Source organism: Lissotriton helveticus, chromosome 10 (genome assembly GCF_964261635.1).
Source record: "Lissotriton helveticus chromosome 10, aLisHel1.1, whole genome shotgun sequence".
Taxonomy (NCBI): Eukaryota; Metazoa; Chordata; class Amphibia; order Caudata; family Salamandridae; genus Lissotriton; species Lissotriton helveticus.
The window spans coordinates 590,712,599-590,731,933 of record NC_136071.1 but is presented as its reverse complement, the minus strand read 5'-3'; the positions used below and the strand labels follow the sequence as shown (position 1 = coordinate 590,731,933).

Genomic DNA, 19,335 nt, shown 5'->3' with positions numbered 1-19,335 from the left:
ATAAAGTCAGCCAGTAAAGGCAAACACTGTTAAAAACAGCAAACCGCTGTTTCTGCCCGGTCTCGAACCAGGGACCTTTCGCGTGTAAGGCGAACGTGATAACCACTACACTACAGAAACAGACACTAACTCAGGAATCTTGTTGGCATGTATTGGGCTGGAATGCACAGACTAAGGGCCAATGTCCTTGAAGCTCAAAGTTGGGCTCTCCTTACCCGGTCTCTATTTCTTTGGAAGACAGGAATGAGGACCACTTTTATTCCAAGAGGCGATTTTGAAACCATATCCTGAAATTACACTAGAAAAACACTATGCATGTAATGTTCCTACCATGCTGGTCTGGCCCAGAAAAGCAGTTGCAAAGAAGTCCTGCACTCCTTTATCCCGCCACAAGTGGAAAATAGCGTGCAGGGTAAGGAACTTTCTCGACATACACAGCGTCTTATAGCATTGAAAAGAAGAAATGCTCCTATATTACAAGCATCCTGAAAATGTCCACAGCATGGGCTCGTCCGGGATTTGAAAACGGGACCTCTCGCACCCGAAGCGAGAATCATACCCCTAGACCAACGAGCCTGAGTGGCCAGGAGACATTTTGAACAATTTCTGAAGCGTCTTTCAGAAAAAAAGCAGGGCTATTTGGCTAGTCTCCCTCTAAGTGAGCCTCACAACGTCATGTTTTCTCTCAAGTTGTTGTTTTTTCACTCTAGCAAGAAAGGGGGCAGCCAATCTCCTATCAGCCAGTGAGCAGAAAAAAGGCACAGATGAGAACAGCAAGCACTTTCTGGCAATTGTTCTCCTCTGCAAGTCCTGGACCCTTGCCCCATAGACTTCCACACCAGAAGCAATGAAGGGCCCACCATTTCCTGCGCCTGAGAACTGAGAAAGAGGGGTTTGATATTTGGATTCAAACGCGCTCGCTCAGCGCTCGATCAGGCTCGATCAGGCGAGATTTATATGAGTGGCTCACAGGCCTGAAACACTCACCTGGGAGACCCAGAGTGGCTGACTTCTCAGTATAGCCATTGTTGGGCGAGTCACCTCCTTTCCTCCTGCCTCAATCTAGAATTGGCTGCAAATCATAAGAGAGAGTGCAATGCCCGTGTGCAGTGCCTACTCCCAGCTACCTCTCTGTCTTCCTTATGTAAATTAGAATTTGCAAGGGGGGACCAATGGCATTCTGCTCCTCCCACATAACCAGGAAGCCCTGTTGAACATGTCTGCCTGTGTTTTTGCAGGGACAGTGCCTTCTCTGCCCAAAAGGTGGCAGGAGAGCCTCACAACAAATGATGGGATCAACTGCTTAGTTAGAAACCCAGCATGGCAGTTACTGTGATGGAGTGCAAATTTAATGGAAGGTGTGCCTGAGGTGTCATTTCCAGAAATCCATGGAATTGTGATTGAGGGCCCAGCCTGATTGTTGGTGGATTTCTCTTCACATGCTACAGGTTCCTGCAAAGATTGTGGTGTTTGCCGGGAACGCACTGCAAAAAACAGGAAGATTTACGGGTGTAAAAGGGACCTGTCAGAAGTGGGATTTGAACCCACGCCTCCATGAGGAGACCAGAAGGCTCAGCTACACTGAAGATCAAGCTCTCTTGAGTCTGGCGCCTTAGACCACTCGGCCATCCTGACGGCTCATGAGAGGGGGCTTAGGTCTAACTCTTCTATCTGCACCTGCCAATGTTTCCACTTACAACCTTCACAGCAATGTCACAGGTGTAAAGGCCCCAACAATACAACATAGCTTAAACAAAATAAAAATAGGCACAAGAACGACCCCCAGATGACGGATGCAGATAACTTTGTTTCGTCTTGCAAAGGTAAAGAAAGTTTCCCACGGCTCACTGTGTTCAAAGACCACCTCTTCTTAAACTTGCATTCAGATAATAAGGTTTTAGAGTGTGCACATAAAAGCAGCCAACGCTCAGTGTTTCTGCCCGGTCTCGAACCGGGGACCTTTCGCGTGTTAGGCGAACGTGATGACCACTACACTACAGAAACGACCTTGCTGCTTGCTACTGTTAAAGCAAAGTTCCTCTCAAGGCTTCACCCTACTTCTATTCTGCTGTATCAGCAGCGGCTCAGAATGTGCAGAACAAGTGTGAAAACCTCAGAGATATCATCCAACATGCTTGCAATTAGACGTATTCAAAATTTACTTGTGCAGGCATCGACAGACAAATATCTGATGCCTAAATGTCTGTGAGTACAGCTTGGGAAAGCATCACCTGGGACACACTGAGACTAAGCAGGTAGGCAGAAAAAGCACGGTGATCCATTTTTCTTCTGAGGTTAGGAATATGTTGCGCAACAATGCACCGAGTATTACTAGAAATAGTCAGGCATAGTGCATTTTTAGTACGATTTGTATGTTTAGCTCTAAAAAGGGCTCGTCCGGGATTTGAACCCGGGACCTCTCGCACCCTAAGCGAGAATCATACCCCTAGACCAACGAGCCACGCAAGAGTCACCTCTGACATGGCTCCAGGGGTTAGTGGCAGCTAGTCGGTGAATGCTTCACCCAAAGCAAGCAACTGCACATGTTGCTCTCTTCTGCAATATGATTGCTGTCTTTTCCATGGCCGTCATCAAACAAGAAATTAAAAAGCCTCTGTCCTTCAGACAGTTTGTTTTCTCTAAGTGTCTGCTTGCGGTGAGGACAAGAAAAGCATTTCTGCTCTCATTCCTTGCTTTCATGAAGTAGGCCCACCCTTCAGAGCAAAGGGCGAGCAATCGAATGGCGCAAGCTATCGTCACTTCTCTTTTCGAGCTGTCACTGAGATCCCTGGAGCACACTACGTCAGGTTGGTGAGGGATAGACAGCCTCTATTATCTCAGCTTTCCTATAAAGTCAGCCAGTAAAGGCAAACACTGTTAAAAACAGCAAACCGCTGTTTCTGCCCGGTCTCGAACCAGGGACCTTTCGCGTGTAAGGCGAATGTGATAAACACTACACTACAGAAACAGACACTAACTCAGGAATCTTGTTGGCATGTATTGGGCTGGAATGCACAGACTAAGGGCCAATGTCCTTGAAGCTCAAAGTTGGGCTCTCCTTACCCGGTCTCTATTTCTTTGGAAGACAGGAATGAGGACCACTTTTATTCCAAGAGGCGATTTTGAAACCATATCCTGAAATTACACTAGAAAAACACTATGCATGTAATGTTCCTACCATGCTGGTCTGGCCCAGAAAAGCAGTTGCAAAGAAGTCCTGCACTCCTTTATCCCGCCACAAGTGGAAAATAGCGTGCAGGGTAAGGAACTTTCTCGACATACACAGCGTCTTATAGCATTGAAAAGAAGAAATGCTCCTATATTACAAGCATCCTGAAAATGTCCACAGCATGGGCTCGACCGGGATTTGAACCCGGGACCTCTCGCACCCAAAGCGAGAATCATACCCCTAGACCAACGAGCCTGAGTGGCCAGGAGACATTTTGAACAATTTCTGAAGCGTCTTTCAGAAACAAAACAGGGCTATTTGGCTAGTCTCCCTCTAAGTGAGCCTCACAACGTCATGTTTTCTCTCAAGTTGTTGTTTTTTCACTCTAGCAAGAAAGGGGGCAGCCAATCTCCTATCAGCCAGTGAGCAGAAAAAAGGCACAGATGAGAACAGCAAGCACTTTCTGGCAATTGTTCTCCTCTGCAAGTCCTGGACCCTTGCCCCATAGACTTCCACACCAGAAGCAATGAAGGGCCCACCATTTCCTGCGCCTGAGAAAGAGGGGTTTGATATTTGGATTCAAACGCGCTCGCTCAGCGCTCGATCAGGCGAGATTTATATGAGTGGCTCACAGGCCTGAAACACTCACCTGGGAGACCCAGAGTGGCTGACTTCTCAGTATAGCCATTGTTGGGCGAGTCACCTCCTTTCCTCCTGCCTCAATCTAGAATTGGCTGCAAATCATAAGAGAGAGTGCAATGCCCGTGTGCAGTGCCTACTCCCAGCTACCTCTCTGTCTTCCTTATGTAAATTAGAATTTGCAAGGGGGGACCAATGGCATTCTGCTCCTCCCACATAACCAGGAAGCCCTGTTGAACATGTCTGCCTGTGTTTTTGCAGGGACAGTGCCTTCTCTGCCCAAAAGGTGGCAGGAGAGCCTCACAACAAATGATGGGATCAACTGCTTAGTTAGAAACCCAGCATGGCAGTTACTGTGATGGAGTGCAAATTTAATGGAAGGTGTGCCTGAGGTGTCATTTCCAGAAATCCATGGAATTGTGATTGAGGGCCCAGCCTGATTGTTGGTGGATTTCTCTTCACATGCTACAGGTTCCTGCAAAGATTGTGGTGTTTGCCGGGAACGCACTGCAAAAAACAGGAAGATTTACGGGTGTAAAAGGGACCTGTCAGAAGTGGGATTTGAACCCACGCCTCCATGAGGAGACCAGAAGGCTCAGCTACACTGAAGATCAAGCTCTCTTGAGTCTGGCGCCTTAGACCACTCGGCCATCCTGACGGTTCATGAGGGGGGCTTAGGTCTAACTCTTCTATCTGCACCTGCCAATGTTTCCACTTACAACCTTCACAGCAATGTCACAGGTGTAAAGGCCCCAACAATACAACATAGCTTAAACAAAATAAAAATAGGCACAAGAACGACCCCCAGATGATGGATGCAGATAACTTTGTTTCGTCTTGCAAAGGTAAAGAAAGTTTCCCACGGCTCACTGTGTTCAAAGACCACCTCTTCTTAAACTTGCATTCAGATAATAAGGTTTTAGAGTGTGCACATAAAAGCAGCCAACGCTCAGTGTTTCTGCCCGGTCTCGAACCGGGGACCTTTCGCGTGTTAGGCGAACGTGATGACCACTACACTACAGAAACGACTTTGCTGCTTGCTACTGTTAAAGCAAAGTTCCTCTCAAGGCTTCACCCTACTTCTATTCTGCTGTATCAGCAGCGGCTCAGAATGTGCAGAACAAGTGTGAAAACCTCAAAGATATCATCCAACATGCTTGCAATTAGACGTATTCAAAATTTACTTGTGCAGGCATCGACAGACAAATATCTGATGCCTAAATGTCTGCGAGTACAGCTTGGGAAAGCATCACCTGGGACACACTGAGACTAAGCAGGTAGGCAGAAAAAGCACGGTGATCCATTTTTCTACTGAGGTTAGGAATATGTTAAGCAAAAAATCAACCGAGTATTACTAGAAATAGTCAGGCATAGTGCATTTTTAGTACGATTTGTATGTTTAGCTCTAAAAAGGGCTCGTCCGGGATTTGAACCCGGGACCTCTCGCACCCTAAGCGAGAATCATACCCCTAGACCAACGAGCCACGCAAGAGTCACCTCTGACATGGCTCCAGCGGTTAGTGGCAGCTAGTCGGTGAATGCTTCACCCAAAGCAAGCAACTGCACATGTTGCTCTCTTCTGCAATATGATTGCTGTCTTTTCCATGGCCGTCATCAAACAAGAAATTCAAAAGCCTCTGTCCTTCAGACAGTTTGTTTTCTCTAAGTGTCTGCTTGCGGTGAGGACAAGAAAAGCATTTCTGCTCTCATTCCTTGCTTTCATGAAGTAGGCCCACCCTTCAGAGCAAAGGGCGAGCAAGCGAATGGCGCAAGCTATCGTCACTTCTCTTTTCGAGCTGTCACTGGGATCCCTGTAGCACACTACGTCAGGTTGGTGAGGGATAGACAGCCTCTATTATCTCAGCTTTCCTATAAAGTCAGCCAGTAAAGGCAAACACTGTTAAAAACAGCAAACCGCTGTTTCTGCCCGGTCTCGAACCAGGGACCTTTCGCGTGTAAGGCGAACGTGATAACCACTACACTACAGAAACAGACACTAACTCAGGAATCTTGTTGGCATGTATTGGGCTGGAATGCACAGACTAAGGGCCAATGTCCTTGAAGCTCAAAGTTGGGCTCTCCTTACCCGGTCTCTATTTCTTTGGAAGACAGGAATGAGGACCACTTTTATTCCAAGAGGCGATTTTGAAACCATATCCTGAAATTACACTAGAAAAACACTATGCATGTAATGTTCCTACCATGCTGGTCTGGCCCAGAAAAGCAGTTGCAAAGAAGTCCTGCACTCCTTTATCCCGCCACAAGTGGAAAATAGCGTGCAGGGTAAGGAACTTTCTCGACATACACAGCGTCTTATAGCATTGAAAAGAAGAAATGCTCCTATATTACAAGCATCCTGAAAATGTCCACAGCATGGGCTCGACCGGGATTTGAACCCGGGACCTCTCGCACCCAAAGCGAGAATCATACCCCTAGACCAACGAGCCTGAGTGGCCAGGAGACATTTTGAACAATTTCTGAAGCGTCTTTCAGAAAAAAAGCAGGGCTATTTGGCTAGTCTCCCTCTAAGTGAGCCTCACAACGTCATGTTTTCTCTCAAGTTGTTGTTTTTTCACTCTAGCAAGAAAGGGGGCAGCCAATCTCCTATCAGCCAGTGAGCAGAAAAAAGGCACAGATGAGAACAGCAAGCACTTTCTGGCAATTGTTCTCCTCTGCAAGTCCTGGACCCTTGCCCCATAGACTTCCACACCAGAAGCAATGAAGGGCCCACCATTTCCTGCGCCTGAGAAAGAGGGGTTTGATATTTGGATTCAAACGCGCTCGCTCAGCGCTCGATCAGGCTCGATCAGGCGAGATTTATATGAGTGGCTCACAGGCCTGAAACACTCACCTGGGAGACCCAGAGTGGCTGACTTCTCAGTATAGCCATTGTTGGGCGAGTCACCTCCTTTCCTCCTGCCTCAATCTAGAATTGGCTGCAAATCATAAGAGAGAGTGCAATGCCCGTGTGCAGTGCCTACTCCCAGCTACCTCTCTGTCTTCCTTATGTAAATTAGAATTTGCAAGGGGGGACCAATGGCATTCTGCTCCTCCCACATAACCAGGAAGCCCTGTTGAACATGTCTGCCTGTGTTTTTGCAGGGACAGTGCCTTCTCTGCCCAAAAGGTGGCAGGAGAGCCTCACAACAAATGATGGGATCAACTGCTTAGTTAGAAACCCAGCATGGCAGTTACTGTGATGGAGTGCAAATTTAATGGAAGGTGTGCCTGAGGTGTCATTTCCAGAAATCCATGGAATTGTGATTGAGGGCCCAGCCTGATTGTTGGTGGATTTCTCTTCACATGCTACAGGTTCCTGCAAAGATTGTGGTGTTTGCCGGGAACGCACTGCAAAAAACAGGAAGATTTACGGGTGTAAAAGGGACCTGTCAGAAGTGGGATTTGAACCCACGCCTCCATGAGGAGACCAGAAGGCTCAGCTACACTGAAGATCAAGCTCTCTTGAGTCTGGCGCCTTAGACCACTCGGCCATCCTGACGGCTCATGAGGGGGGCTTAGGTCTAACTCTTCTATCTGCACCTGCCAATGTTTCCACTTACAACCTTCAGAGCAATGTCACAGGTGTAAAGGCCCCAACAATACAACATAGCTTAAACAAAATAAAAATAGGCACAAGAACGACCCCCAGATGACGGATGCAGATAACTTTGTTTCGTCTTGCAAAGGTAAAGAAAGTTTCCCACGGCTCACTGTGTTCAAAGACCACCTCTTCTTAAACTTGCATTCAGATAATAAGGTTTTAGAGTGTGCACATAAAAGCAGCCAACGCTCAGTGTTTCTGCCCGGTCTCGAACCGGGGACCTTTCGCGTGTTAGGCGAACGTGATGACCACTACACTACAGAAACGACCTTGCTGCTTGCTACTGTTAAAGCAAAGTTCCTCTCAAGGCTTCACCCTACTTCTATTCTGCTGTATCAGCAGCGGCTCAGAATGTGCAGAACAAGTGTGAAAACCTCAGAGATATCATCCAACATGCTTGCAATTAGACGTATTCAAAATTTACTTGTGCAGGCATCGACAGACAAATATCTGATGCCTAAATGTCTGTGAGTACAGCTTGGGAAAGCATCACCTGGGACACACTGAGACTAAGCAGGTAGGCAGAAAAAGCACGGTGATCCATTTTTCTTCTGAGGTTAGGAATATGTTGCGCAACAATGCACCGAGTATTACTAGAAATAGTCAGGCATAGTGCATTTTTAGTACGATTTGTATGTTTAGCTCTAAAAAGGGCTCGTCCGGGATTTGAACCCGGGACCTCTCGCACCCTAAGCGAGAATCATACCCCTAGACCAACGAGCCACGCAAGAGTCACCTCTGACATGGCTCCAGGGGTTAGTGGCAGCTAGTCGGTGAATGCTTCACCCAAAGCAAGCAACTGCACATGTTGCTCTCTTCTGCAATATGATTGCTGTCTTTTCCATGGCCGTCATCAAACAAGAAATTAAAAAGCCTCTGTCCTTCAGACAGTTTGTTTTCTCTAAGTGTCTGCTTGCGGTGAGGACAAGAAAAGCATTTCTGCTCTCATTCCTTGCTTTCATGAAGTAGGCCCACCCTTCAGAGCAAAGGGCGAGCAAGCGAATGGCGCAAGCTATCGTCACTTCTCTTTTCGAGCTGTCACTGAGATCCCTGGAGCACACTACGTCAGGTTGGTGAGGGATAGACAGCCTCTATTATCTCAGCTTTCCTATAAAGTCAGCCAGTAAAGGCAAACACTGTTAAAAACAGCAAACCGCTGTTTCTGCCCGGTCTCGAACCAGGGACCTTTCGCGTGTAAGGCGAACGTGATAAACACTACACTACAGAAACAGACACTAACTCAGGAATCTTGTTGGCATGTATTGGGCTGGAATGCACAGACTAAGGGCCAATGTCCTTGAAGCTCAAAGTTGGGCTCTCCTTACCCGGTCTCTATTTCTTTGGAAGACAGGAATGAGGACCACTTTTATTCCAAGAGGCGATTTTGAAACCATATCCTGAAATTACACTAGAAAAACACTATGCATGTAATGTTCCTACCATGCTGGTCTGGCCCAGAAAAGCAGTTGCAAAGAAGTCCTGCACTCCTTTATCCCGCCACAAGTGGAAAATAGCGTGCAGGGTAAGGAACTTTCTCGACATACACAGCGTCTTATAGCATTGAAAAGAAGAAATGCTCCTATATTACAAGCATCCTGAAAATGTCCACAGCATGGGCTCGACCGGGATTTGAACCCGGGACCTCTCGCACCCAAAGCGAGAATCATACCCCTAGACCAACGAGCCTGAGTGGCCAGGAGACATTTTGAACAATTTCTGAAGCGTCTTTCAGAAAAAAAGCAGGGCTATTTGGCTAGTCTCCCTCTAAGTGAGCCTCACAACGTCATGTTTTCTCTCAAGTTGTTGTTTTTTCACTCTAGCAAGAAAGGGGGCAGCCAATCTCCTATCAGCCAGTGAGCAGAAAAAAGGCACAGATGAGAACAGCAAGCACTTTCTGGCAATTGTTCTCCTCTGCAAGTCCTGGACCCTTGCCCCATAGACTTCCACACCAGAAGCAATGAAGGGCCCACCATTTCCTGCGCCTGAGAAAGAGGGGTTTGATATTTGGATTCAAACGCGCTCGCTCAGCGCTCGATCAGGCTCGATCAGGCGAGATTTATATGAGTGGCTCACAGGCCTGAAACACTCACCTGGGAGACCCAGAGTGGCTGACTTCTCAGTATAGCCATTGTTGGGCGAGTCACCTCCTTTCCTCCTGCCTCAATCTAGAATTGGCTGCAAATCATAAGAGAGAGTGCAATGCCCGTGTGCAGTGCCTACTCCCAGCTACCTCTCTGTCTTCCTTATGTAAATTAGAATTTGCAAGGGGGGACCAATGGCATTCTGCTCCTCCCACATAACCAGGAAGCCCTGTTGAACATGTCTGCCTGTGTTTTTGCAGGGACAGTGCCTTCTCTGCCCAAAAGGTGGCAGGAGAGCCTCACAACAAATGATGGGATCAACTGCTTAGTTAGAAACCCAGCATGGCAGTTACTGTGATGGAGTGCAAATTTAATGGAAGGTGTGCCTGAGGTGTCATTTCCAGAAATCCATGGAATTGTGATTGAGGGCCCAGCCTGATTGTTGGTGGATTTCTCTTCACATGCTACAGGTTCCTGCAAAGATTGTGGTGTTTGCCGGGAACGCACTGCAAAAAACAGGAAGATTTACGGGTGTAAAAGGGACCTGTCAGAAGTGGGATTTGAACCCACGCCTCCATGAGGAGACCAGAAGGCTCAGCTACACTGAAGATCAAGCTCTCTTGAGTCTGGCGCCTTAGACCACTCGGCCATCCTGACGGTTCATGAGGGGGGCTTAGGTCTAACTCTTCTATCTGCACCTGCCAATGTTTCCACTTACAACCTTCACAGCAATGTCACAGGTGTAAAGGCCCCAACAATACAACATAGCTTAAACAAAATAAAAATAGGCACAAGAACGACCCCCAGATGATGGATGCAGATAACTTTGTTTCGTCTTGCAAAGGTAAAGAAAGTTTCCCACGGCTCACTGTGTTCAAAGACCACCTCTTCTTAAACTTGCATTCAGATAATAAGGTTTTAGAGTGTGCACATAAAAGCAGCCAACGCTCAGTGTTTCTGCCCGGTCTCGAACCGGGGACCTTTCGCGTGTTAGGCGAACGTGATGACCACTACACTACAGAAACGACTTTGCTGCTTGCTACTGTTAAAGCAAAGTTCCTCTCAAGGCTTCACCCTACTTCTATTCTGCTGTATCAGCAGTGGCTCAGAATGTGCAGAACAAGTGTGAAAACCTCAAAGATATCATCCAACATGCTTGCAATTAGACGTATTCAAAATTTACTTGTGCAGGCATCGACAGACAAATATCTGATGCCTAAATGTCTGCGAGTACAGCTTGGGAAAGCATCACCTGGGACACACTGAGACTAAGCAGGTAGGCAGAAAAAGCACGGTGATCCATTTTTCTACTGAGGTTAGGAATATGTTAAGCAAAAAATCAACCGAGTATTACTAGAAATAGTCAGGCATAGTGCATTTTTAGTACGATTTGTATGTTTAGCTCTAAAAAGGGCTCGTCCGGGATTTGAACCCGGGACCTCTCGCACCCTAAGCGAGAATCATACCCCTAGACCAACGAGCCACGCAAGAGTCACCTCTGACATGGCTCCAGCGGTTAGTGGCAGCTAGTCGGTGAATGCTTCACCCAAAGCAAGCAACTGCACATGTTGCTCTCTTCTGCAATATGATTGCTGTCTTTTCCATGGCCGTCATCAAACAAGAAATTAAAAAGCCTCTGTCCTTCAGACAGTTTGTTTTCTCTAAGTGTCTGCTTGCGGTGAGGACAAGAAAAGCATTTCTGCTCTCATTCCTTGCTTTCATGAAGTAGGCCCACCCTTCAGAGCAAAGGGCGAGCAAGCGAATGGCGCAAGCTATCGTCACTTCTCTTTTCGAGCTGTCACTGGGATCCCTGTAGCACACTACGTCAGGTTGGTGAGGGATAGACAGCCTCTATTATCTCAGCTTTCCTATAAAGTCAGCCAGTAAAGGCAAACACTGTTAAAAACAGCAAACCGCTGTTTCTGCCCGGTCTCGAACCAGGGACCTTTCGCGTGTAAGGCGAACGTGATAACCACTACACTACAGAAACAGACACTAACTCAGGAATCTTGTTGGCATGTATTGGGCTGGAATGCACAGACTAAGGGCCAATGTCCTTGAAGCTCAAAGTTGGGCTCTCCTTACCCGGTCTCTATTTCTTTGGAAGACAGGAATGAGGACCACTTTTATTCCAAGAGGCGATTTTGAAACCATATCCTGAAATTACACTAGAAAAACACTATGCATGTAATGTTCCTACCATGCTGGTCTGGCCCAGAAAAGCAGTTGCAAAGAAGTCCTGCACTCCTTTATCCCGCCACAAGTGGAAAATAGCGTGCAGGGTAAGGAACTTTCTCGACATACACAGCGTCTTATAGCATTGAAAAGAAGAAATGCTCCTATATTACAAGCATCCTGAAAATGTCCACAGCATGGGCTCGACCGGGATTTGAACCCGGGACCTCTCGCACCCAAAGCGAGAATCATACCCCTAGACCAACGAGCCTGAGTGGCCAGGAGACATTTTGAACAATTTCTGAAGCGTCTTTCAGAAAAAAAGCAGGGCTATTTGGCTAGTCTCCCTCTAAGTGAGCCTCACAACGTCATGTTTTCTCTCAAGTTGTTGTTTTTTCACTCTAGCAAGAAAGGGGGCAGCCAATCTCCTATCAGCCAGTGAGCAGAAAAAAGGCACAGATGAGAACAGCAAGCACTTTCTGGCAATTGTTCTCCTCTGCAAGTCCTGGACCCTTGCCCCATAGACTTCCACACCAGAAGCAATGAAGGGCCCACCATTTCCTGCGCCTGAGAAAGAGGGGTTTGATATTTGGATTCAAACGCGCTCGCTCAGCGCTCGATCAGGCTCGATCAGGCGAGATTTATATGAGTGGCTCACAGGCCTGAAACACTCACCTGGGAGACCCAGAGTGGCTGACTTCTCAGTATAGCCATTGTTGGGCGAGTCACCTCCTTTCCTCCTGCCTCAATCTAGAATTGGCTGCAAATCATAAGAGAGAGTGCAATGCCCGTGTGCAGTGCCTACTCCCAGCTACCTCTCTGTCTTCCTTATGTAAATTAGAATTTGCAAGGGGGGGACCAATGGCATTCTGCTCCTCCCACATAACCAGGAAGCCCTGTTGAACATGTCTGCCTGTGTTTTTGCAGGGACAGTGCCTTCTCTACCCAAAAGGTGGCAGGAGAGCCTCACAACAAATGATGGGATCAACTGCTTAGTTAGAAACCCAGCATGGCAGTTACTGTGATGGAGTGCAAATTTAATGGAAGGTGTGCCTGAGGTGTCATTTCCAGAAATCCATGGAATTGTGATTGAGGGCCCAGCCTGATTGTTGGTGGATTTCTCTTCACATGCTACAGGTTCCTGCAAAGATTGTGGTGTTTGCTGGGAACGCACTGCAAAAAACAGGAAGATTTACGGGTGTAAAAGGGACCTGTCAGAAGTGGGATTTGAACCCACGCCTCCATGAGGAGACCAGAAGGCTCAGCTACACTGAAGATCAAGCTCTCTTGAGTCTGGCGCCTTAGACCACTCGGCCATCCTGACGGCTCATGAGGGGGGGCTTAGGTCTAACTCTTCTATCTGCACCTGCCAATGTTTCCACTTACAACCTTCACAGCAATGTCACAGGTGTAAAGGCCCCAACAATACAACATAGCTTAAACAAAATAAAAATAGGCACAAGAACGACCCCCAGATGATGGATGCAGATAACTTTGTTTCGTCTTGCAAAGGTAAAGAAAGTTTCCCACGGCTCACTGTGTTCAAAGACCACCTCTTCTTAAACTTGCATTCAGATAATAAGGTTTTAGAGTGTGCACATAAAAGCAGCCAACGCTCAGTGTTTCTGCCCGGTCTCGAACCGGGGAACTTTCGCGTGTTAGGCGAACGTGATGACCACTACACTACAGAAACGACCTTGCTGCTTGCTACTGTTAAAGCAAAGTTCCTCTCAAGGCTTCACGCTACTTCTATTCTGCTGTATCAGCAGCGGCTCAGAATGTGCAGAACAAGTGTGAAAACCTCAGAGATATCATCCAACATGCTTGCAATTAGACGTATTCAAAATTTACTTGTGCAGGCATTGACAGACAAATATCTGATGCCTAAATGTCTGCGAGTACAGCTTGGGAAAGCATCACCTGGGACACACTGAGACTAAGCAGGTAGGCAGAAAAAGCACGGTGATCCATTTTTCTACTGAGGTTAGGAATATGTTAAGCAAAAAATCAACCGAGTATTACTAGAAATAGTCAGGCTTAGTGCATTTTTAGTACGATTTGTATGTTTAGCTCTAAAAAGGGCTCGTCCGGGATTTGAACCCGGGACCTCTCGCACCCTAAGCGAGAATCATACCCCTAGACCAACGAGCCACGCAAGAGTCACCTCTGACATGGCTCCAGGGGTTAGTGGCAGCTAGTCGGTGAATGCTTCACCCAAAGCAAGCAACTGCACATGTTGCTCTCTTCTGCAATATGATTGCTGTCTTTTCCATGGCCGTCATCAAACAAGAAATTAAAAAGCCTCTGTCCTTCAGACAGTTTGTTTTCTCTAAGTGTCTGCTTGCGGTGAGGACAAGAAAAGCATTTCTGCTCTCATTCCTTGCTTTCATGAAGTAGGCCCACCCTTCAGAGCAAAGGGCGAGCAAGCGAATGGCGCAAGCTATCGTCACTTCTCTTTTCGAGCTGTCACTGAGATCCCTGGAGCACACTACGTCAGGTTGGTGAGGGATAGACAGCCTCTATTATCTCAGCTTTCCTATAAAGTCAGCCAGTAAAGGCAAACACTGTTAAAAACAGCAAACCGCTGTTTCTGCCCGGTCTAGAACCAGGGACCTTTCGCGTGTAAGGCGAACGTGATAACCACTACACTACAGAAACAGACACTAACTCAGGAATCTTGTTGGCATGTATTGGGCTGGAATGCACAGACTAAGGGCCAATGTCCTTGAAGCTCAAAGTTGGGCTCTCCTTACCCGGTCTCTATTTCTTTGGAAGACAGGAATGAGGACCACTTTTATTCCAAGAGGCGATTTTGAAACCATATCCTGAAATTACACTAGAAAAACACTATGCATGTAATGTTCCTACCATGCTGGTCTGGCCCAGAAAAGCAGTTGCAAAGAAGTCCTGCACTCCTTTATCCCGCCACAAGTGGAAAATAGCGTGCAGGGTAAGGAACTTTCTCGACATACACAGCGTCTTATAGCATTGAAAAGAAGAAATGCTCCTATATTACAAGCATCCTGAAAATGTCCACAGCATGGGCTCGTCCGGGATTTGAACCCGGGACCTCTCGCACCCGAAGCGAGAATCATACCCCTAGACCAACGAGCCTGAGTGGCCAGGAGACATTTTGAACAATTTCTGAAGCGTCTTTCAGAAAAAAAGCAGGGCTATTTGGCTAGTCTCCCTCTAAGTGAGCCTCACAACGTCATGTTTTCTCTCAAGTTGTTGTTTTTTCACTCTAGCAAGAAAGGGGGCAGCCAATCTCCTATCAGCCAGTGAGCAGAAAAAAGGCACAGATGAGAACAGCAAGCACTTTCTGGCAATTGTTCTCCTCTGCAAGTCCTGGACCCTTGCCCCATAGACTTCCACACCAGAAGCAATGAAGGGCCCACCATTTCCTGCGCCTGAGAAAGAGGGGTTTGATATTTGGATTCAAACGCGCTCGCTCAGCGCTCGATCAGGCGAGATTTATATGAGTGGCTCACAGGCCTGAAACACTCACCTGGGAGACCCAGAGTGGCTGACTTCTCAGTATAGCCATTGTTGGGCGAGTCACCTCCTTTCCTCCTGCCTCAATCTAGAATTGGCTGCAAATCATAAGAGAGAGTGCAATGCCCGTGTGCAGTGCCTACTCCCAGCTACCTCTCTGTCTTCCTTATGTAAATTAGAATTTGCAAGGGGGGACCAATGGCATTCTGCTCCTCCCACATAACCAGGAAGCCCTGTTGAACATGTCTGCCTGTGTTTTTGCAGGGACAGTGCCTTCTCTGCCCAAAAGGTGGCAGGAGAGCCTCACAACAAATGATGGGATCAACTGCTTAGTTAGAAACCCAGCATGGCAGTTACTGTGATGGAGTGCAAATTTAATGGAAGGTGTGCCTGAGGTGTCATTTCCAGAAATCCATGGAATTGTGATTGAGGGCCCAGCCTGATTGTTGGTGGATTTCTCTTCACATGCTACAGGTTCCTGCAAAGATTGTGGTGTTTGCCGGGAACGCACTGCAAAAAACAGGAAGATTTACGGGTGTAAAAGGGACCTGTCAGAAGTGGGATTTGAACCCACGCCTCCATGAGGAGACCAGAAGGCTCAGCTACACTGAAGATCAAGCTCTCTTGAGTCTGGCGCCTTAGACCACTCGGCCATCCTGACGGTTCATGAGGGGGGCTTAGGTCTAACTCTTCTATCTGCACCTGCCAATGTTTCCACTTACAACCTTCACAGCAATGTCACAGGTGTGAAGGCCCCAACAATACAACATAGCTTAAACAAAATAAAAATAGGCACAAGAACGACCCCCAGATGATGGATGCAGATAACTTTGTTTCGTCTTGCAAAGGTAAAGAAAGTTTCCCACGGCTCACTGTGTTCAAAGACCACCTCTTCTTAAACTTGCATTCAGATAATAAGGTTTTAGAGTGTGCACATAAAAGCAGCCAACGCTCAGTGTTTCTGCCCGGTCTCGAACCGGGGACCTTTCGCGTGTTAGGCGAACGTGATGACCACTACACTACAGAAACGACTTTGCTGCTTGCTACTGTTAAAGCAAAGTTCCTCTCAAGGCTTCACCCTACTTCTATTCTGCTGTATCAGCAGCGGCTCAGAATGTGCAGAACAAGTGTGAAAACCTCAAAGATATCATCCAACATGCTTGCAATTAGACGTATTCAAAATTTACTTGTGCAGGCATCGACAGACAAATATCTGATGCCTAAATGTCTGCGAGTACAGCTTGGGAAAGCATCACCTGGGACACACTGAGACTAAGCAGGTAGGCAGAAAAAGCACGGTGATCCATTTTTCTACTGAGGTTAGGAATATGTTAAGCAAAAAATCAACCGAGTATTACTAGAAATAGTCAGGCATAGTGCATTTTTAGTACGATTTGTATGTTTAGCTCTAAAAAGGGCTCGTCCGGGATTTGAACCCGGGACCTCTCGCACCCTAAGCGAGAATCATACCCCTAGACCAACGAGCCACGCAAGAGTCACCTCTGACATGGCTCCAGCGGTTAGTGGCAGCTAGTCGGTGAATGCTTCACCCAAAGCAAGCAACTGCACATGTTGCTCTCTTCTGCAATATGATTGCTGTCTTTTCCATGGCCGTCATCAAACAAGAAATTAAAAAGCCTCTGTCCTTCAGACAGTTTGTTTTCTCTAAGTGTCTGCTTGCGGTGAGGACAAGAAAAGCATTTCTGCTCTCATTCCTTGCTTTCATGAAGTAGGCCCACCCTTCAGAGCAAAGGGCGAGCAAGCGAATGGCGCAAGCTATCGTCACTTCTCTTTTCGAGCTGTCACTGGGATCCCTGTAGCACACTACGTCAGGTTGGTGAGGGATAGACAGCCTCTATTATCTCAGCTTTCCTATAAAGTCAGCCAGTAAAGGCAAACACTGTTAAAAACAGCAAACCGCTGTTTCTGCCCGGTCTCGAACCAGGGACCTTTCGCGTGTAAGGCGAACGTGATAACCACTACACTACAGAAACAGACACTAACTCAGGAATCTTGTTGGCATGTATTGGGCTGGAATGCACAGACTAAGGGCCAATGTCCTTGAAGCTCAAAGTTGGGCTCTCCTTACCCGGTCTCTATTTCTTTGGAAGACAGGAATGAGGACCACTTTTATTCCAAGAGGCGATTTTGAAACCATATCCTGAAATTACACTAGAAAAACACTATGCATGTAATGTTCCTACCATGCTGGTCTGGCCCAGAAAAGCAGTTGCAAAGAAGTCCTGCACTCCTTTATCCCGCCACAAGTGGAAAATAGCGTGCAGGGTAAGGAACTTTCTCGACATACACAGCGTCTTATAGCATTGAAAAGAAGAAATGCTCCTATATTACAAGCATCCTGAAAATGTCCACAGCATGGGCTCGACCGGGATTTGAACCCGGGACCTCTCGCACCCAAAGCGAGAATCATACCCCTAGACCAACGAGCCTGAGTGGCCAGGAGACATTTTGAACAATTTCTGAAGCGTCTTTCAGAAAAAAAGCAGGGCTATTTGGCTAGTCTCCCTCTAAGTGAGCCTCACAACGTCATGTTTTCTCTCAAGTTGTTGTTTTTTCACTCTAGCAAGAAAGGGGGCAGCCAATCTCCTATCAGCCAGTGAGCAGAAAAAAGGCACAGATGAGAACAGCAAGCACTTTCTGGCAATTGTTCTCCTCTGCAAGTCCTGGACCCTTGCCCCATAGACTTCCACACCAGAAGCAATGAAGGGCCCACCATTTCCTGCGCCTGAGAAAGAGGGGTTTGATATTTGGATTCAAACGCGCTCGCTCAGCGCTCGATCAGGCTCGATCAGGCGAGATTTATATGAGTGGCTCACAGGCCTGAAACACTCACCTGGGAGACCCAGAGTGGCTGACTTCTCAGTATAGCCATTGTTGGGCGAGTCACCTCCTTTCCTCCTGCCTCAATCTAGAATTGGCTGCAAATCATAAGAGAGAGTGCAATGCCCGTGTGCAGTGCCTACTCCCAGCTACCTCTCTGTCTTCCTTATGTAAATTAGAATTTGCAAGGGGGGGACCAATGGCATTCTGCTCCTCCCACATAACCAGGAAGCCCTGTTGAACATGTCTGCCTGTGTTTTTGCAGGGACAGTGCCTTCTCTACCCAAAAGGTGGCAGGAGAGCCTCACAACAAATGATGGGATCAACTGCTTAGTTAGAAACCCAGCATGGCAGTTACTGTGATGGAGTGCAAATTTAATGGAAGGTGTGCCTGAGGTGTCATTTCCAGAAATCCATGGAATTGTGATTGAGGGCCCAGCCTGATTGTTGGTGGATTTCTCTTCACATGCTACAGGTTCCTGCAAAGATTGTGGTGTTTGCTGGGAACGCACTGCAAAAAACAGGAAGATTTACGGGTGTAAAAGGGACCTGTCAGAAGTGGGATTTGAACCCACGCCTCCATGAGGAGACCAGAAGGCTCAGCTACACTGAAGATCAAGCTCTCTTGAGTCTGGCGCCTTAGACCACTCGGCCATCCTGACGGCTCATGAGGGGGGGCTTAGGTCTAACTCTTCTATCTGCACCTGCCAATGTTTCCACTTACAACCTTCACAGCAATGTCACAGGTGTAAAGGCCCCAACAATACAACATAGCTTAAACAAAATAAAAATAGGCACAAGAACGACCCCCAGATGATGGATGCAGATAACTTTGTTTCGTCTTGCAAAGGTAAAGAAAGTTTCCCACGGCTCACTGTGTTCAAAGACCACCTCTTCTTAAACTTGCATTCAGATAATAAGGTTTTAGAGTGTGCACATAAAAGCAGCCAACGCTCAGTGTTTCTGCCCGGTCTCGAACCGGGGAACTTTCGCGTGTTAGGCGAACGTGATGACCACTACACTACAGAAACGACCTTGCTGCTTGCTACTGTTAAAGCAAAGTTCCTCTCAAGGCTTCACGCTACTTCTATTCTGCTGTATCAGCAGCGGCTCAGAATGTGCAGAACAAGTGTGAAAACCTCAGAGATATCATCCAACATGCTTGCAATTAGACGTATTCAAAATTTACTTGTGCAGGCATTGACAGACAAATATCTGATGCCTAAATGTCTGCGAGTACAGCTTGGGAAAGCATCACCTGGGACACACTGAGACTAAGCAGGTAGGCAGAAAAAGCACGGTGATCCATTTTTCTACTGAGGTTAGGAATATGT

The 19,335-nt window shown here is 47.2% G+C and overlaps 33 non-coding genes across 33 annotated transcripts; all 33 read right to left on the bottom strand.

Moving 5' to 3' along the window:
• Positions 1-47: 47 nt before the first annotated feature.
• Positions 48-120, bottom strand: TRNAV-UAC (transfer RNA valine (anticodon UAC)). The gene has a single exon. It is a non-coding gene; the product is annotated as a tRNA-Val (tRNA).
• A 1,403-nt stretch (positions 121-1,523) lies between these two features.
• Positions 1,524-1,635, bottom strand: TRNAL-CAA (transfer RNA leucine (anticodon CAA)). Its single transcript has 2 exons — positions 1,598-1,635; positions 1,524-1,569 (listed from the first exon to the last, which is right to left on the bottom strand). It is a non-coding gene; the product is annotated as a tRNA-Leu (tRNA).
• A 296-nt stretch (positions 1,636-1,931) lies between these two features.
• TRNAV-AAC (transfer RNA valine (anticodon AAC)) lies at positions 1,932-2,004 on the bottom strand. The gene has a single exon. It is a non-coding gene; the product is annotated as a tRNA-Val (tRNA).
• A 385-nt stretch (positions 2,005-2,389) lies between these two features.
• On the bottom strand, positions 2,390-2,461 carry TRNAP-AGG (transfer RNA proline (anticodon AGG)). The gene has a single exon. It is a non-coding gene; the product is annotated as a tRNA-Pro (tRNA).
• A 434-nt stretch (positions 2,462-2,895) lies between these two features.
• On the bottom strand, positions 2,896-2,968 carry TRNAV-UAC (transfer RNA valine (anticodon UAC)). The gene has a single exon. It is a non-coding gene; the product is annotated as a tRNA-Val (tRNA).
• Positions 2,969-3,352: 384 nt separating this feature from the next.
• On the bottom strand, positions 3,353-3,424 carry TRNAP-UGG (transfer RNA proline (anticodon UGG)). The gene has a single exon. It is a non-coding gene; the product is annotated as a tRNA-Pro (tRNA).
• A 930-nt stretch (positions 3,425-4,354) lies between these two features.
• TRNAL-CAA (transfer RNA leucine (anticodon CAA)) lies at positions 4,355-4,466 on the bottom strand. Its single transcript has 2 exons — positions 4,429-4,466; positions 4,355-4,400 (listed from the first exon to the last, which is right to left on the bottom strand). It is a non-coding gene; the product is annotated as a tRNA-Leu (tRNA).
• A 295-nt stretch (positions 4,467-4,761) lies between these two features.
• TRNAV-AAC (transfer RNA valine (anticodon AAC)) lies at positions 4,762-4,834 on the bottom strand. Its single transcript has one exon. It is a non-coding gene; the product is annotated as a tRNA-Val (tRNA).
• Positions 4,835-5,220: 386 nt separating this feature from the next.
• Positions 5,221-5,292, bottom strand: TRNAP-AGG (transfer RNA proline (anticodon AGG)). Its single transcript has one exon. It is a non-coding gene; the product is annotated as a tRNA-Pro (tRNA).
• A 434-nt stretch (positions 5,293-5,726) lies between these two features.
• Positions 5,727-5,799, bottom strand: TRNAV-UAC (transfer RNA valine (anticodon UAC)). Its single transcript has one exon. It is a non-coding gene; the product is annotated as a tRNA-Val (tRNA).
• A 384-nt stretch (positions 5,800-6,183) lies between these two features.
• TRNAP-UGG (transfer RNA proline (anticodon UGG)) lies at positions 6,184-6,255 on the bottom strand. Its single transcript has one exon. It is a non-coding gene; the product is annotated as a tRNA-Pro (tRNA).
• Positions 6,256-7,195: 940 nt separating this feature from the next.
• On the bottom strand, positions 7,196-7,307 carry TRNAL-CAA (transfer RNA leucine (anticodon CAA)). The gene is made up of 2 exons: positions 7,270-7,307; positions 7,196-7,241 (listed from the first exon to the last, which is right to left on the bottom strand). It is a non-coding gene; the product is annotated as a tRNA-Leu (tRNA).
• Positions 7,308-7,602: 295 nt separating this feature from the next.
• Positions 7,603-7,675, bottom strand: TRNAV-AAC (transfer RNA valine (anticodon AAC)). The gene has a single exon. It is a non-coding gene; the product is annotated as a tRNA-Val (tRNA).
• A 385-nt stretch (positions 7,676-8,060) lies between these two features.
• On the bottom strand, positions 8,061-8,132 carry TRNAP-AGG (transfer RNA proline (anticodon AGG)). The gene has a single exon. It is a non-coding gene; the product is annotated as a tRNA-Pro (tRNA).
• Positions 8,133-8,566: 434 nt separating this feature from the next.
• TRNAV-UAC (transfer RNA valine (anticodon UAC)) lies at positions 8,567-8,639 on the bottom strand. Its single transcript has one exon. It is a non-coding gene; the product is annotated as a tRNA-Val (tRNA).
• Positions 8,640-9,023: 384 nt separating this feature from the next.
• TRNAP-UGG (transfer RNA proline (anticodon UGG)) lies at positions 9,024-9,095 on the bottom strand. The gene has a single exon. It is a non-coding gene; the product is annotated as a tRNA-Pro (tRNA).
• A 940-nt stretch (positions 9,096-10,035) lies between these two features.
• Positions 10,036-10,147, bottom strand: TRNAL-CAA (transfer RNA leucine (anticodon CAA)). The gene is made up of 2 exons: positions 10,110-10,147; positions 10,036-10,081 (listed from the first exon to the last, which is right to left on the bottom strand). It is a non-coding gene; the product is annotated as a tRNA-Leu (tRNA).
• A 295-nt stretch (positions 10,148-10,442) lies between these two features.
• TRNAV-AAC (transfer RNA valine (anticodon AAC)) lies at positions 10,443-10,515 on the bottom strand. Its single transcript has one exon. It is a non-coding gene; the product is annotated as a tRNA-Val (tRNA).
• A 386-nt stretch (positions 10,516-10,901) lies between these two features.
• TRNAP-AGG (transfer RNA proline (anticodon AGG)) lies at positions 10,902-10,973 on the bottom strand. The gene has a single exon. It is a non-coding gene; the product is annotated as a tRNA-Pro (tRNA).
• Positions 10,974-11,407: 434 nt separating this feature from the next.
• TRNAV-UAC (transfer RNA valine (anticodon UAC)) lies at positions 11,408-11,480 on the bottom strand. The gene has a single exon. It is a non-coding gene; the product is annotated as a tRNA-Val (tRNA).
• Positions 11,481-11,864: 384 nt separating this feature from the next.
• Positions 11,865-11,936, bottom strand: TRNAP-UGG (transfer RNA proline (anticodon UGG)). Its single transcript has one exon. It is a non-coding gene; the product is annotated as a tRNA-Pro (tRNA).
• Positions 11,937-12,877: 941 nt separating this feature from the next.
• Positions 12,878-12,989, bottom strand: TRNAL-CAA (transfer RNA leucine (anticodon CAA)). Its single transcript has 2 exons — positions 12,952-12,989; positions 12,878-12,923 (listed from the first exon to the last, which is right to left on the bottom strand). It is a non-coding gene; the product is annotated as a tRNA-Leu (tRNA).
• A 296-nt stretch (positions 12,990-13,285) lies between these two features.
• Positions 13,286-13,358, bottom strand: TRNAV-AAC (transfer RNA valine (anticodon AAC)). The gene has a single exon. It is a non-coding gene; the product is annotated as a tRNA-Val (tRNA).
• Positions 13,359-13,744: 386 nt separating this feature from the next.
• TRNAP-AGG (transfer RNA proline (anticodon AGG)) lies at positions 13,745-13,816 on the bottom strand. The gene has a single exon. It is a non-coding gene; the product is annotated as a tRNA-Pro (tRNA).
• Positions 13,817-14,250: 434 nt separating this feature from the next.
• On the bottom strand, positions 14,251-14,323 carry TRNAV-UAC (transfer RNA valine (anticodon UAC)). Its single transcript has one exon. It is a non-coding gene; the product is annotated as a tRNA-Val (tRNA).
• A 384-nt stretch (positions 14,324-14,707) lies between these two features.
• Positions 14,708-14,779, bottom strand: TRNAP-CGG (transfer RNA proline (anticodon CGG)). The gene has a single exon. It is a non-coding gene; the product is annotated as a tRNA-Pro (tRNA).
• A 930-nt stretch (positions 14,780-15,709) lies between these two features.
• On the bottom strand, positions 15,710-15,821 carry TRNAL-CAA (transfer RNA leucine (anticodon CAA)). The gene is made up of 2 exons: positions 15,784-15,821; positions 15,710-15,755 (listed from the first exon to the last, which is right to left on the bottom strand). It is a non-coding gene; the product is annotated as a tRNA-Leu (tRNA).
• Positions 15,822-16,116: 295 nt separating this feature from the next.
• On the bottom strand, positions 16,117-16,189 carry TRNAV-AAC (transfer RNA valine (anticodon AAC)). Its single transcript has one exon. It is a non-coding gene; the product is annotated as a tRNA-Val (tRNA).
• Positions 16,190-16,575: 386 nt separating this feature from the next.
• TRNAP-AGG (transfer RNA proline (anticodon AGG)) lies at positions 16,576-16,647 on the bottom strand. Its single transcript has one exon. It is a non-coding gene; the product is annotated as a tRNA-Pro (tRNA).
• A 434-nt stretch (positions 16,648-17,081) lies between these two features.
• TRNAV-UAC (transfer RNA valine (anticodon UAC)) lies at positions 17,082-17,154 on the bottom strand. The gene has a single exon. It is a non-coding gene; the product is annotated as a tRNA-Val (tRNA).
• A 384-nt stretch (positions 17,155-17,538) lies between these two features.
• TRNAP-UGG (transfer RNA proline (anticodon UGG)) lies at positions 17,539-17,610 on the bottom strand. The gene has a single exon. It is a non-coding gene; the product is annotated as a tRNA-Pro (tRNA).
• Positions 17,611-18,551: 941 nt separating this feature from the next.
• TRNAL-CAA (transfer RNA leucine (anticodon CAA)) lies at positions 18,552-18,663 on the bottom strand. The gene is made up of 2 exons: positions 18,626-18,663; positions 18,552-18,597 (listed from the first exon to the last, which is right to left on the bottom strand). It is a non-coding gene; the product is annotated as a tRNA-Leu (tRNA).
• Positions 18,664-18,959: 296 nt separating this feature from the next.
• Positions 18,960-19,032, bottom strand: TRNAV-AAC (transfer RNA valine (anticodon AAC)). Its single transcript has one exon. It is a non-coding gene; the product is annotated as a tRNA-Val (tRNA).
• Between the last annotated feature and the right edge of the window lie 303 nt (positions 19,033-19,335).